The sequence below is a fragment of the Scyliorhinus torazame genome, chromosome 5 (assembly GCF_047496885.1).
Source record: "Scyliorhinus torazame isolate Kashiwa2021f chromosome 5, sScyTor2.1, whole genome shotgun sequence".
In the NCBI taxonomy this organism is placed as follows: Eukaryota; Metazoa; Chordata; class Chondrichthyes; order Carcharhiniformes; family Scyliorhinidae; genus Scyliorhinus; species Scyliorhinus torazame.
Window position 1 is genome coordinate 93,034,466 of NC_092711.1, and position 13,706 is coordinate 93,048,171.

Consider the following 13,706-nt stretch of genomic DNA (forward strand, 5'->3'; position numbering starts at 1 on the left):
GGGTTGGAGGACCGACCGAGAGCGGCTGGTCTTCCAACCAATCAAAGTGAATGAGGGGCGGAGCCGTTGTGATTGAAGCATGCGCAGTGTGGGTAATGGCGATGGAGAAGAGCTGTGTTTTCAGATCTGAAATCTGTGAGAGGCATTTAACAATATGGAGGGAGCGAGAGACCGCGGGGGTGGGCGGAAACGTTGTGTAAAGTTGTTGCAATCGCAAACCTCGGAAATGTTTACGGGACCCCGTTTGTACCGGGCGGGGCTGCAGCTCCTCAGTTCGGCTCGGGTTAACGGCCGCCATCTTTATTGGATGTGCATTAGGGCGCATGCGCGTTTGTCATCTTTGTGGGGGGAGGAGCTTGTTCCCCATTGTTCAGAATGGAGACAACTTGTCCATCAAATTGGATTAGTCTTTGAGTCCCAATGTCTTATTGATGATGCAAAGCGGTGGCAGAGATGGAAAGAAAAGGAATCAAATCCTGCTCTCCGGATTTCACTGTCTTATTAGACATTCTGTCCCATGTGTCCAAAGCTCTGCGGCTCTGTTCAGCCACATGAAGACCCAGGGCAGAAACTCGCAATCCTGAGTCAACATCACCCTCAAATCAGGGGACTGCTGAGGACAAGAGGGACAGTTTGCAGGCGGGGGGTGGTGGTGGTCGGGGGGGGGGGGGGGGGGGCGGTGCATGAGCTATCATCCTGGACCAGGGAGCAGGAGGGGAGAATGTAGTGAATTTCTATCCTGGACAGATGGTGATTAATTTTGTAAACTCCTTTTACAGGGGATTAGTAGGGGAGGATTTACACACAGCAAACTCAAACCAGGAGAAACGTTTATCTTTCCTGAATTTCATTTCTGGACTGACGGTGATGCCTTTGTAAACTTCTTTCACAGAGACTTAGAAAGGGATTCGCAGACAGGAAACTCACAACCAATCCTCACATCAAATTCTAGCAGCACCATTCGAGTTATCAGGACCTGGAGTTTATCGACCTTTGTGTGTGAGCATTGAGTTCAGATCATTATCACTCACTGTGTAAAATTTCTTCCTCATATCTCCCCAGTAGATCTTGCTCATGATCATAAATCTGTGTCCCATAATCCTTTTACAATCTGCTAATGAATAGCTTTTCTTTATCTTTTGCTGGGTTTGCTGTTGTCATGTTGTCATTTCCGGTGCCTGGGTCGCTGCCGGGTGGTCCGTCCAGATTTCACTCCATCTTTGTGTATTTGTAGTGGTTGAATCAGTTTGGACCAGTCCATTTTCGGATCCAGTTCACAATTGAAATAAACTCTTCCAAAATTAATTGATTTGTATCCAGGTCTGGGATGGATCCCAACAATTTTTTTACAAATGCCACATAATAATAATCCTTGTTATTGCCACATTCTTTATTATTAGCACGGCAATGAAGTTACTGTGAAAATCCCCTGGTTGCCACACTATGGCCCCTGTCTGGTACACTGAGGGAGAATTCAGAATGTCCAATTCACCTGATGAGCACATGTTTCGGGACTGTGGGAGGAAACCGGAGCACCGGAGGAAACCCACACAAACACAGGGAGAACATGCAAACTCCGCACAGACAGTGACACAAGCCGGGAATCGAACCTGAGTCCCTGCCGCTGTTAAGCAACAGTGCTAACCACTGAGCTACCGTGATGCCCATCGTCTCAGTTAGGGGCATAGACATTCAGCAGTACCACCAATGTACCTGCCAATGACCCACTGACCACCACGTATCTCCCATTAGTATCCACAACGATCCTGGTGACCGAAAGAGGAATCTGTTTATTGATTAGAATTGCAGCACCTCGAGCCCTTTGTCAAAGCCCGAGTGAAACACTTTGCTCACCCCTCCGCAGTCTGCTCTATTTTTTTAAATATCGATTTAGAGTACCCAATTATTTTTTCCAATTAAGGGGCAATTTAGTGCAGCCAATCCACCTAACCTGCACATCTTTGGGCTGTGGGGGAGAAGCCCACGCAGACACGGTGAGAATGCGCAAACTCCACACAGACAGTGATGTGGGGCCGGGTTCGCACCTGGGACCTCGGCGCTGTGGGATAGCAATGCTAACCACTGCGCTACTGTGCAGCCCTGGTCTGATCTCGAACCCACAAGTTCACTGGAACACTCTCACTCGAGTAGAGTGTGAGTGTATCGTTTTTTTTTCAGTCATACTCATCTTGAAAATATTTTCCTACAGACAAACATTTCTTCTTCTACATTCACAGGCCAATGATATTCAGGTCCTGATGAATGGAGTGACTCTGTTAAATCTTTGATGTGAATTCGATTTGAGTTTCCATCTATAAATGCTTCCCTTGTAATATCCTGTAAAAGGAGTTTACAAAAGTCATCACTAGGGGCAGGTACGGTGGCTCAGTGGTTAGCCGAGGACCCGGGTTAGATCCCAGCCCCAGGTCACTGTCCATATGGAGTTTGCACATTGTCCCCGTGTCTGTGTGGGTCTCACCCCCACAATCCAAAAAGATGTGCAGTGTAGGTGAATTGGCTTCGCTAAAATGACACCTGAATTGGGGGGAAAAATGAATTGGATACTCTTTTTAAAAAATATATTTTTATTCTCCTTTATCATATTTTCTTCCAAATTTACACCCACCAACAATAAACAATAAGCAGTAACGAAGACAATATCAATCCCCAAATCAACAATAACAATCTCATCCTCCCACCAAACCCCCAAACAGCATCCCGCATGTTAGAGAACAAAAAGGAATTAGGAATCAACCATAGTCACCATTATCACATACAGACCCCCTCCTCCCAACACCCCCCGCCCCCCTCCATAATGTTCGATGTTATCCAATTCTTGAAAGTGCATAATGAATAATGCCCATGAATTGTAGAACCCCACCATCCTTCCCCTCAGTTCAAACTTAACATTCTCAAGAGTCAGGAATTGCAGCAGTCCCCCCGCCACGGCACAGGGTGGAGAGGTTGATCTCAACCCCAACAGGATCCGCCTTCGGGGATCAACGAGGCTCCCGAGGGCCCGGGTCCAGTTTCACGTGCACCACTTTAGAGATTACCCTAAAAACCTCCTTCCAGTAATCCTCCAGCTTTGGTCAGGGTACCAAAACATATGAATGTGATTCCCCCTCCCCCCCCCCCCCCCCCCCCCGCAACATTCACACACATCTTCTACCCCCTCAAACAGCCAGCTCATCCTTGCCCTCGTGAGCTGCACTCTGTATACCACCTTTAGCTGTATCAGCCCCAACGTCATGCACGGGGTGGAGGCGTTCACCCTCCGGAGCACCTCACACCAGAAACCCTCCTCCATACCCTCTCCCAAGTCTTCCTCCCACTTTGCTTTGATCTCTTCTAGTGGTGCCTTCTCCTCTTCCAAAATAGCCCCGTAAACTGCCGACACTACCCCCTTCTCCAGTCCCCCTGTCGTCAGCACCTCTTCTAGCAATGTGGAGGCCGGCTCCACCTGGAAGCTCTGTATCTTGTTCCTGCCAAAATCGCGAACCTGCATGTATCTAAACATTTCCCCCTGCTCCAGCCCATACTTTGCTCCCAGCTCCTTCAATCCTGAAAACCGACCCCCAAGAAACAAATCTTTTAGTGTCTTAATCCCCTTCTCCTCCCATTTCTGAAAATTTCCATCCCACTTCCCTGGCTCAAATCTGGTTCCCCCAAATCGGCATTTCCCTTGACCCTGCCCCCAACCCGAAGTGTTGGCGAAACTGCTTCCAAATTCTCAATGAAGCTATTATTACCGGACTCCCTGAGTATTTCCCCGGGGCCATCGGGAGCAACGCTGTTGTTAGCGCCTTCAATCCCGACCCCCGACACAAACGTTCCTCCATTCTGACCCACTGGGAATCAACCCCTCAGACCCAGCTCCGTACCTTCTCCACATTCGCCGGCCAGTAATAATACATCAGGTTCAGAAGACCCAAACCCCCTGCCTGCCTTCCCCTCTGTAGCAGCACCTTTCTAACTCTGGCCACTTTCCCTCCCCATATGAACAAGGTAATTATTCCGTAAAACTCTCCAAAAAATGCCTTTGGCAGGAAAATCGGCAGGCATGGAAAATAAACAGAAATCGCGGCAACTCGTTCATTTTAACCGCCTGTACCCGACCCTCCAGTGACAGAACCCCCCCCCCCAATCCCGAGCACCATGCACCCCCAGATATCTAAAGTGAGACCCTGCCTTACGGAATGCCAACCCCCCCACCCCTGCCCACACCCCCGGCTGAAACACCACAAAATACTCACTCTTTAGATTTAATTTGTACCCCAAGAAAGACCCAAACACCCGAAGCAGCTCCAATATTCCCCCTCTTGACACACTCGGTTCCGACACATATAATAACAAGTTGTCGGCATACAAGGGCACCCTATGCTCTATTCACCCCCCTGCACAATCCCTTTCCATACCCCCAAATCTCTTAACGCGATGGCCAACGGCTCAGTCGAGAGTGCAAACAGCAGGGGGACATAGGACATCCCTGCCTAGTCCCACGGTGGAGAGAAAAGTATCTCGAGCTGATGTTTGTTGTGCGGACACTAGCCCCGGCTCCTTATACAGTAGCTTTACCCAGTCCACAAATCATGGACCAATCCCAAACCGCTCCAGAACTGCTATCAAGTGCCCCCATTCTACTCGGTCAAATGCTTTCTCGGCGTCCACTGCCACAACCACCTCTGTTTCCTTCCCCTCCGCCGGTGCCATAACCACGTTCAATAGCCTCCTAACGTTTGAAAAGAGCTGCCTCCCTCTCACAAACCCCGTTTGATCTTCACCTATCACCTTCAGGATGCACTCCTCCTGCCTACCTGCCAGTACCTTCGCTAATACCTTTGAGTTCACGTTTAAAAGTGATATGGGCCGAAACAACCCACACTCCGTCGGATCCTTATCTTTTAAAAAAATCTAGAGTACCCAATTCATTTTTTCCAATTAAGGGGCAATTTAGCGTGTTCGATCCACCAACCCTGCACATCTTTGGCTTGTGGGGGCGAAACCCACGCAAACACAGGGAGAATGTGCAAACTCCACACTGACAGTGACCCAGTGCCGAGATCGAATCATGGACCTCGGCGCCGTGAGACTGCAGTGCTACCACTGCGCCACCGTGCTGCCCTGGATCCTTTTTTTTTTTTAAGCAACTATGCCTGCCCCAAAGTTTGTGGTAACACCTCCTTGCCTATCGCCTCCTCAAACATCCCCACCATCAGGGGTACCAGCTTATCCTTGAAGTTTTTATAATATTCCACCGGAAACCCATCTGGCCCTGCCACCTTCCCCGACTGCATCCTCCCAATCGCATCTTTTATCTCCTGCTCCACTATCACTCCTTCTAATGTCGCCCTGTCCCCCTCCCCTAACCTCGGGTACTCCAACCCATCTTGAAATTCCTGCATCTCCCGGTCTCCCCCAGGTGGCTCTGACCTGTACAACCTCTCATAGAATTCCTCAAAGACCTTGTTAATCTGATCCGGAGCCACCAACTTCCCTGCCCTGTCCCTCACCTGAACAATTTCCCTTGCCGCCGCCTCCCTCTGAAGCTGACCCGTTATATACGCCCTGCCATCTCTCCGTGCTCGTAAATTGCCCCCTTGCTCGCCTCAGTTGGCGCACCACCTTCCTGGTAGATAGTCGGTCAAAGCTCGCCTGTAGTTCCTTCCTCTTTTTCAATTTCGCTGAGTCCGCATCTTCAGCATAACTCCTATCTACCTCCAACATCTCATCTATTACCCTCTGCCACTCCAACCTCTCCTCTTTCTTCACCCTGCACCTTAAACAAGATCACCTCACCCCTCACCACCGCCTTTAGAACCTACCAGACAACTGCCTTTGACACCTCAGGAATTGGGTACTCTAAATGTATTTTTTTTTATTATTAAAAAAACCCCAAAAGCCATCACTGTCAGTCCAGGATAGAAATTCTGAACAGACAATTCGAGTTTCTCTCGAAATGTTTTACCCGTCCCACACACTCTCCCTCCTCCCTGGGCTGAAATCCAAACCCATCTCACCACCTGCACCATTTCTTTCCTCCACTCCCAGTTTTTTCCCTCCCTCTCCTCTGCCTGGGTTCAGTTCTGCAGCTCCTGTCTGCAGACTGACAATAAAACCAATGGGTCTTATTGGGGGTTTGGGGCCTCCAGCGGGTGTTTGTGAATCCTCCCTGCCCATCTGCCAGGGTTTCCTTCCTTGCCAGAGATCAGAGTCCTCATTGATGATTTGAGCCCAAACTGGAACCACGCTAAATTGCTCAATTCGGAAAAAACAAATTTGTGAATGTTCGCGGCTCCACAAAGTGTTTCCCTCTCCTCTCCCCCATCTCCTTAACAGGTTGACGCATTTATTTGACGAAAAGAATGGTTTCTGGTGGCATGGTGGTACAGCGGTTAGCATTGCTGGCTCACGGCGCCAAGGACCCGGGTTTGATCCCGGCCCCGGGTCACTGTCCGCGTGGAGTTCGCACATTCTCCCTGTATCTGCGTGGGTCTCACCCCCACAAACCAAAGATGTGCAGGGTAGGTGGATAAGGATGGATTCGCCAGGAGATGGCTGACATTTCAGGGGACATTAAATTAATAATGGACAGAGATATATGTCATGTGTTGTTACATGGTACAGATTGGATATATTATTTACGGTTCTGTAATACAGTAAATATTATTATTTCTCGTCTTGTAATATAAGACTGTAGCTACGTTATAGATTTCCAGTCATCTCTTCCCTCAGAGGGTTGTTAGTCTTTGGCTTTCTCTTCCACAGGGACCAGTTGTATCTGGGGGATCATTGAATATATTGAAGCACAAGTTGGACAGATATTTTATTGACAATGGAGTTAAGGGTTATGGGGAACAGGTAGGAAAATAGAGTGAAAGCTGAGATGAGGAGGGATTTTTTCACTTGAGGATGTGGTGAAGTTTTGGAATTTTCTATCCCAGAGGAATGTGAAGCCTCAGTCATCAGGTATGTTCAAGACAAATATTGATAGTTTTCTAGATATTGAAGATATCGAGGGATAGGGGTTTGTGTGGGAAATGGTGCTGAGGTAGATCGGCCAAGGATCTCATTGAATGGTTGAGCAGACTCAGTGGGCCGAATGGCCTACTCTTGCTCCTATTCTAATCTCGGTGTCCTGGTCAGGAAGCAGTGAGCTGAGCTTGGATCTGTCAATCAACATGAATCAGCACCTTCAGGAGAATTGGGAGGGTGAATATTAGATACAGCAGAGTGAGAGTGGAGGGAGATTGTGTGGGACGGAGATTTACAGCTTTTGGAGAACGAGAGAGGAAATAATGTTCCACAGGAACTAGAATTGTCTGTTCTGAATTTCTATCCTGTACTAACTGATGACTTTTATAAATTGTTTTCAAAGGATATTGGAAGAGGAGGAATTATAGACAGAAATCTCAAACATCACATCTTGATGTGACAAACTCACTCGATTCCTCCTTATCTGAATATCATCGGGCTCTGAATATCATCGGCGAGAAGGAGAAATGTTTGTCCGATCTGTCGGCTTCAAAAGATTTTAAATGTGAATGCGACTGGAATAGCACCAAGACCCACATAACACACACCCGAGTGAGAGTGTTCCAGTGAACTGACTGTGGAAAGAGCTTCAACTAGTTACACAGCCTGAAAAAACATCACGCCATTTACAGTGAGGAGAGACAGTGCACATGTTCTGTGTGTCGACAAGGCTTCCACTGACTGTCCAACCTTGAGAGACACGAGGAGACGCAAAACATGGAGAAACCGTGGAAATGTGGGGACTGTGGGAAGGGATTCAGAGTCCCGTCTAAGCTGGAGATTCATCGACGCATTCACACTGGGGCGAAGCCGTTCACCTGCTTTCAGTGTGAGAAGGGATTTGCTCAGTTATCCATCCTGCAGACACACCAGCGAGTTCACACCGGGGAGAGGCCATTCACCTGCTCTCAGTGTGGGAATGGTTTCACTCGGTTATCCAGTCTGCAGACACACCAGCGAGTTCACACTGGGGAGAGGCCATTCCCCTGCTCTCAGTGCGGGAAAGGATTCACTCAGTCATCCGACCTGCAGAAACACCAGCGAGTTCACACTGGGGAGAGGCCGTTCACCTGCTCTCAGTGTGGGAAGGGATTCTCTTGGTTATCCAATCTGCAGAAACATCAACGAGTTCACATTGGGGAGACGTCATTCACCTGCTCTCAGTGTGGGGAAAGATTCAGTGATTCATCCATCCTGCGGAAACACCAGCGAGTTCACACTGGGGAAAAGCCATTCTCCTGCTCCCTCTGTGGGAGTGGATTCACACAGTTATCCAGTCTGCAGACACATCAGCGAGTTCACACTGGGGAGAGACCGTTCACCTGCTCCCTCTGTGGGAGTGGATTCACACAGTTATCCAGTCTGCAGACACATCAGCGAGTTCACACTGGGGAGAGGCCATTCACCTGCTCTTAGTGTGGGATCGGATTACATAGAAACATAGAAAATAGGAGCAGGAAGAGGCCATTTGGCCCTTTGCGCCTGCTCCGCCATTCATTATGATCATGGCTTATCATCCAACTTAATAGCTTAATCCCGATTTCCCAACTATGTCCTTTGATTCCCTTCGCTCTAAGTGCTATATCTAACTGTTTCCTGAAAACATACAATGTATTGGCCTCAACTATTTCCTGTGGTAACAAATTCCACAGACTCACCACTCTGGTTGAAGAAATTTCTCCTCAATTCTGTCCTAAATGGTCTCCCCCGTATCCTCAGACTGCGACCTCTGGTTCTGTACACTCCCGCCATCAGGAAAATCTTTCCTGCATCTACCTTGTCAAGTCTTGTTAGAATATTATAGGATTCTATGAGCTCGCCCCCATTCTTCTGAACTCCAGCGAATACAATTCTAACTGATTCAATCTCTTATACGTCAGTCCCACCATCCCACAAATCAGTTTGGTAAACATTTGCTGCACTGCCTCGAGAGCAAGAACATCCTTCCTCAGATAAGGAGACCAAACTGCACACAACATTCTTATTGTACTCTAATCCGCTCGCAATGAAGGCGAGCATATCATTTGCCTTCTTTCCCGCCTGCTGTTTACCTTCAGTGACGTGTACGAGGATACCCAGGTCTCGTTGCACATTGCCCTCTCCTAATTTATGACCATTCAGTTAAGTCTACCTTCTTGCTACCAAACTGGATTACCTCGCATTTCTCCAAATGATACTGTATCTGCCATTCGTTTGCCCACTCACTTGACTTGTCCAAATCACACTGACGGATCTCTGCATCCTCCTCACAGCTCACCCTCCCAAGCAACTTGTGAAATCTCCAAATTTGCAGATATTGCATTTTTTTCCCTCATCTAAATCGTCAATATATAAGGTGGCGAAGTGGTTAGCACTGCTGTCTCACAGAGCTGAGGACCAGTGTTCAATCCTGGCCCCAGGTCACTGTCCGTGTGGTGACATGTTCTCCAAGTGTCTGCGTGGGTGTCACCCCCATAACTCAAAGATGCTTTCCTCTGCGCGATTCTCTCGGTTTGCCTTCTGCAGTCACACCAGGGAGTTAATACTGGGGAGAGGCTGTTCACCTGCTCTCAATGTGCGAAGGGATTTTGTAATTCATCACACTTTCTGAGACACTAGCAAGTTCACAACTGATTACAGGGATTGGATTCTGCTTTTATTGTTTCTGTCCTCAAGTACATCCAGGACTGCAATTTGTTCTTTCTGTTGGTCAATGGGGATGGTCAGAGGGTATCTTTTTGCTGGACTGGCCGGTCTCATCGCTTCGTCTCCAGTGGTCTAATTTTCTCTGATCCTTCTTGCGAATATCTGGTTTCACATTTCACAAGGATCAAAGTGTGAAAGGGTGTTTGGAGGTTCGAAGATGTTTCATTCCCATTTTGGTTTGGAAACCCCTAAAAACATGCCACATTGCCATGAAGATGGGCTGTGGTGGTTACATGGTTCTTTTATTTAATTTATCTTGGTGCTTCTCACAGAAGAAAATTATTAGGGTATGAGGAGTAGGTTATCTGAGGTGCACTGGGAAACTACATTAAATAGTATGGTGGGAGACAGGCAATCACTAATATTTAAGGAATTATTCCAGATTTACACGGGGATCGGTTAGCTCAGTTGGCTGGATGGCTGGTTTGTGCTGAGTGACACAAACGGCACAGGTTAAATTCCCATACCGACTGAGGGTAGCCGTGGTCTGTGTCAGTATTTATGCTCCACATGATCTTCCACCCACCCCTCTACATCTCCCCCATCAGCATCTCCTTCTATTCCTTTCTCCCTCATGTATGTATTTAGCTTTACGTTCAATGTATTCCTGCTGTTCGCCTCAACCACTCGCTGTGGTAACTAGTTCCACATTCTCACCACTCGCAGGGTAGAGGTTTCTACTGAAATTCCTATTGGATTATTAAATCCCTTCATAATCTTGAAAGACTTCCATTAGGTCACCATCGGTCTTCTCTTTTCCAGAAAAAAGCAGCCCCAGCCTTTCCCGAATGTTAAATGCTCTCAGTTCTGTATATTATGAATCTTTGTTGCACCTTATCCAGTGCCTCTATTTCCCTTTTCGAAATAGAGATCACCAATGTTGACAGTGCTCCCAGTGTAAGCTAACCATCGTTCTAATCAAGTTGGGCATTTCCACCGTGCTTTTCAATTCTATCCCTCTGGAATGGAACCCTATATATGGGCCCCACACTTTAGGAAAGTTGTGAAGTTCTTAGAGACGGTGTAGAGGACATTTACGAGAATGGCACCAGAGATGAGGGACTCCAGTTGGTTGGAGTGACTGGAGCAGCTGAATTTCTCTCATGAGATCACAGCATCTGGAGGGTGGGGAATCGGGCCATTCAGCCCTTTGGGACCGTGTTGGCTCTCTGTGGAACAAGCCAGTCTGTCCATTTCCGTTCTATCCCTGAATCCCTGTCGGTTTATTTCTCTCAGTGCCTGTCCAATTTCCGATTGAAATCCTTCCACCATCTCAGCATCTCCAACCTCATAGGCAGTAGGTTCCAGGTTGTTTCCACTCGCTTTACATGTACACAAGGCTGCTAGAGCACAGAGGAGTCTGTTTGGCAATTTTTCCCATGCCAGCTCTTTGTACAGCGACTCATTTAATCCCAGAGTTCGACTATTTTGTTTTCTTTTTCAGAATGCAACAAATTCCCTTATGGAAGTTACAGTCCAATGAGATTCCAGCACCATTTATAGACAGTGCATTCCGAATCACAACAACTCACTGTATTTTACTACAAATAATTGTGTATATGGTGCACCTGGAGTTTCACAGAGGATTCAAAATGGTGTCAACGACGTGGTTATTACACAAAATTAAGACCCAATCTTTATCAATGACTTTGGTGAGGACACCAAGTGTAATATATCCTAGTTTGCGGACAGTTAGAACAAATGTACATTTCTATAAAACCTCTCACGACCACTGGACCTCCGAAAGTGTTTTGAAGCCAATGGAGTATTTTTGAAATATATTCACTGTTGTAATGTAGGAAGTTGCAAGTACGCATATGTAATCACATTTAGTTTTAAAATTGATACTTTCATAGTGTATTCACCGTCATTAGTAACAAGGTCAAGGAAGCCCTTTTATACCTCTAACATGTGGCTTCCTGCAGCCATTGAACCTTCTGTACCTTTTCAATATTAACTATGTATTGATTTCATCGCCAAAAACAATAATTAAGTTTACGTTTATTCAGTGGTGAACATTGATTATCATTAGTGAATTGGTGTATTAGGTAATTATTTTGTAAAGACTAGATCTTTATTTTTAAAAATAACATCATCAACCAAAATGTTTCCAGAAACTGCAGAACTATCAGAATTTGTTTGAAAAAATAAATTACTTGATACTTTTGAGAAGTTACGAGATGTGGTGATAAGCCTGTATATATTACATGTATTCGGCAGTGTAACCTCCCATGAGGTGGTGTCAGATATCAGTCAGGTGACATCTGGCTACCAGCAGAAGGTTGTAAGGAGTACACAAGGACAGTCGCACATAAGGATAGTTACATGATAGTCTAATGCAACTCTGTGATAACCTGGGCTGTATAGCATTCTGATCATTACCTTACCACGTGTACATTAATAAATCATTGTTCTGGCTAAGTCACCAGCAGTTCTGCAGAATCATTGCAAGACAGGCAAACAGTGCAGGGATTCCTCGTGGCCATTTCCCTTCAAAACAAGTATACCATTTTGGATGCTGTTGGGGGGGATGACCTACCGGGGGAAGGCCCTAGCGGCCAGGTCTCTTGCACTGAGTCTGGCTCTGGGGCTCAGAAGGGAAGGGGGAGAATAGAAAAGCAAAGTAGTCGGAGATTCAATGGTTAGGGGAATAGATAAGAGATTCTGTGGTCGCGAGCGAGACTCCCGGAAGGTATGTTGCCTCCCGGGTGCCAGGGCTGTCTCAGATCGTGTCTTCAGGATCCTTAAGGGGGAGGGGGAGCAGCCAGAAGTCGTGGTGCACATTGGTACCAACGGCGTAGGTAGGAAAAGGGGTGTGGAGGTAATAAACGAGTTGAGTGAGTTAGGCTGGAAGTTAAAAGCCAGGACAGACAGAGTTGTCATCTCTGGTTTGTTGCCGGTGCCACGTGATAGCGAGGCTAGGAATAGGGAGAGAGTGCAGTTGAACACGTGGCTGCAGGAATGGTGTCGGAGGGAGGGCTTCAGGTATTTGGATAATTGGAGCGCATTCTGGGGAAGGTGGGACCTGTACAAGCAGGACGGGTTGCATCTGAACCAGAGGGGCACCAATATCCTGGGAGGGAGGTTTTCTAGTACTCTTCGGGAGGGTTTAAACTAATTTAGGCAGGGGAATGTGTTGCTCGTTTTAGCCTTAGTTTATTTATTCTTATTCTGTCACCTTTGCTCATGAGTCGCCAGGTATCTTTCTGATACCGCCACGTGGTTCAAGTCCAAGTAATGATTAATAATGCAACACACCGCTTTGTAAGAGTTAAATCAACGCTCATTTATTATATACAGCAATTAATACTTATACAATAATCCTACTTCTAGACTACTACCTACCACTAAAGGCCAATACGTAACTTTGGAAATGGCCCACCAGGTCAGGGAAACGAATGGTCTTTCGAATTGGTTCTGAGCCTGCGAGATTCAAAAGCTGGTACAAGTCGATAGTCAGGAGCGCCTATCTGGTAGCGATCGCTGGAGTAACACTTACAGTTTCTTGTAGAAGGGTCTCGCAGGTTGCGAGCAGGAAGAGAAGGGTCGATTTGAACTTGGCCCCTATTCTTATAGTCCCCAGGGGCTTCCCGCCTCTCGGGGTGGACCTCGTACCTGGTTCCAAGTGATTGAACTTGGTCCCAATCACTTGGTTCGATATGCTCCAGTAATGGGGTGATTCCTTGATCGGGGGGGGGGCGGTCATTTGCCTTTCTTTGTGTCAGCCCCTGCTGGCGCCGAAAGATCTGGGTCAGCTTTCAATTGCTAATTTGTAGCAATTGTTCCCGGGGATGGCTGATTAAAATGCAGATGGCTGGGTTGTTGTGATGTTGATGGTGGCAGGTATCGGTCTGGACTGACGTCCCCAGAGGCGAATACACTGTTTTACCTGCAGCTGTCCTTTTGAGTCCTGTTTGCTGATTTTCCCATCAGCCTCTTTCATTTGCCATTTTAAATCGGGGTTTGACCATTCTAATCGGGAATCA

General features: G+C 47.1%; 1 protein-coding gene and 1 long non-coding RNA gene across 4 annotated transcripts in view; one reads left to right on the forward strand and one right to left on the reverse strand.

The window, feature by feature from the left end:
• LOC140418959 (uncharacterized) overlaps positions 1-13,706 on the reverse strand; it is a 123,697-nt gene that overhangs the window by 68,463 nt on the left and 41,528 nt on the right. The gene's annotated exons all lie outside the window — the stretch shown is intronic.
• LOC140418965 (uncharacterized) lies at positions 70-11,896 on the forward strand. 3 transcript variants are annotated; one of them, XR_011945442.1, is made up of 3 exons: positions 70-135; positions 893-999; positions 7,379-11,896. It is a non-coding gene; the product is annotated as an uncharacterized lncRNA (long non-coding RNA). The 3 variants fall into 3 exon arrangements; XR_011945443.1 differs by having other exon boundaries at positions 73-179; XR_011945444.1 differs by having other exon boundaries at positions 91-135; positions 780-999.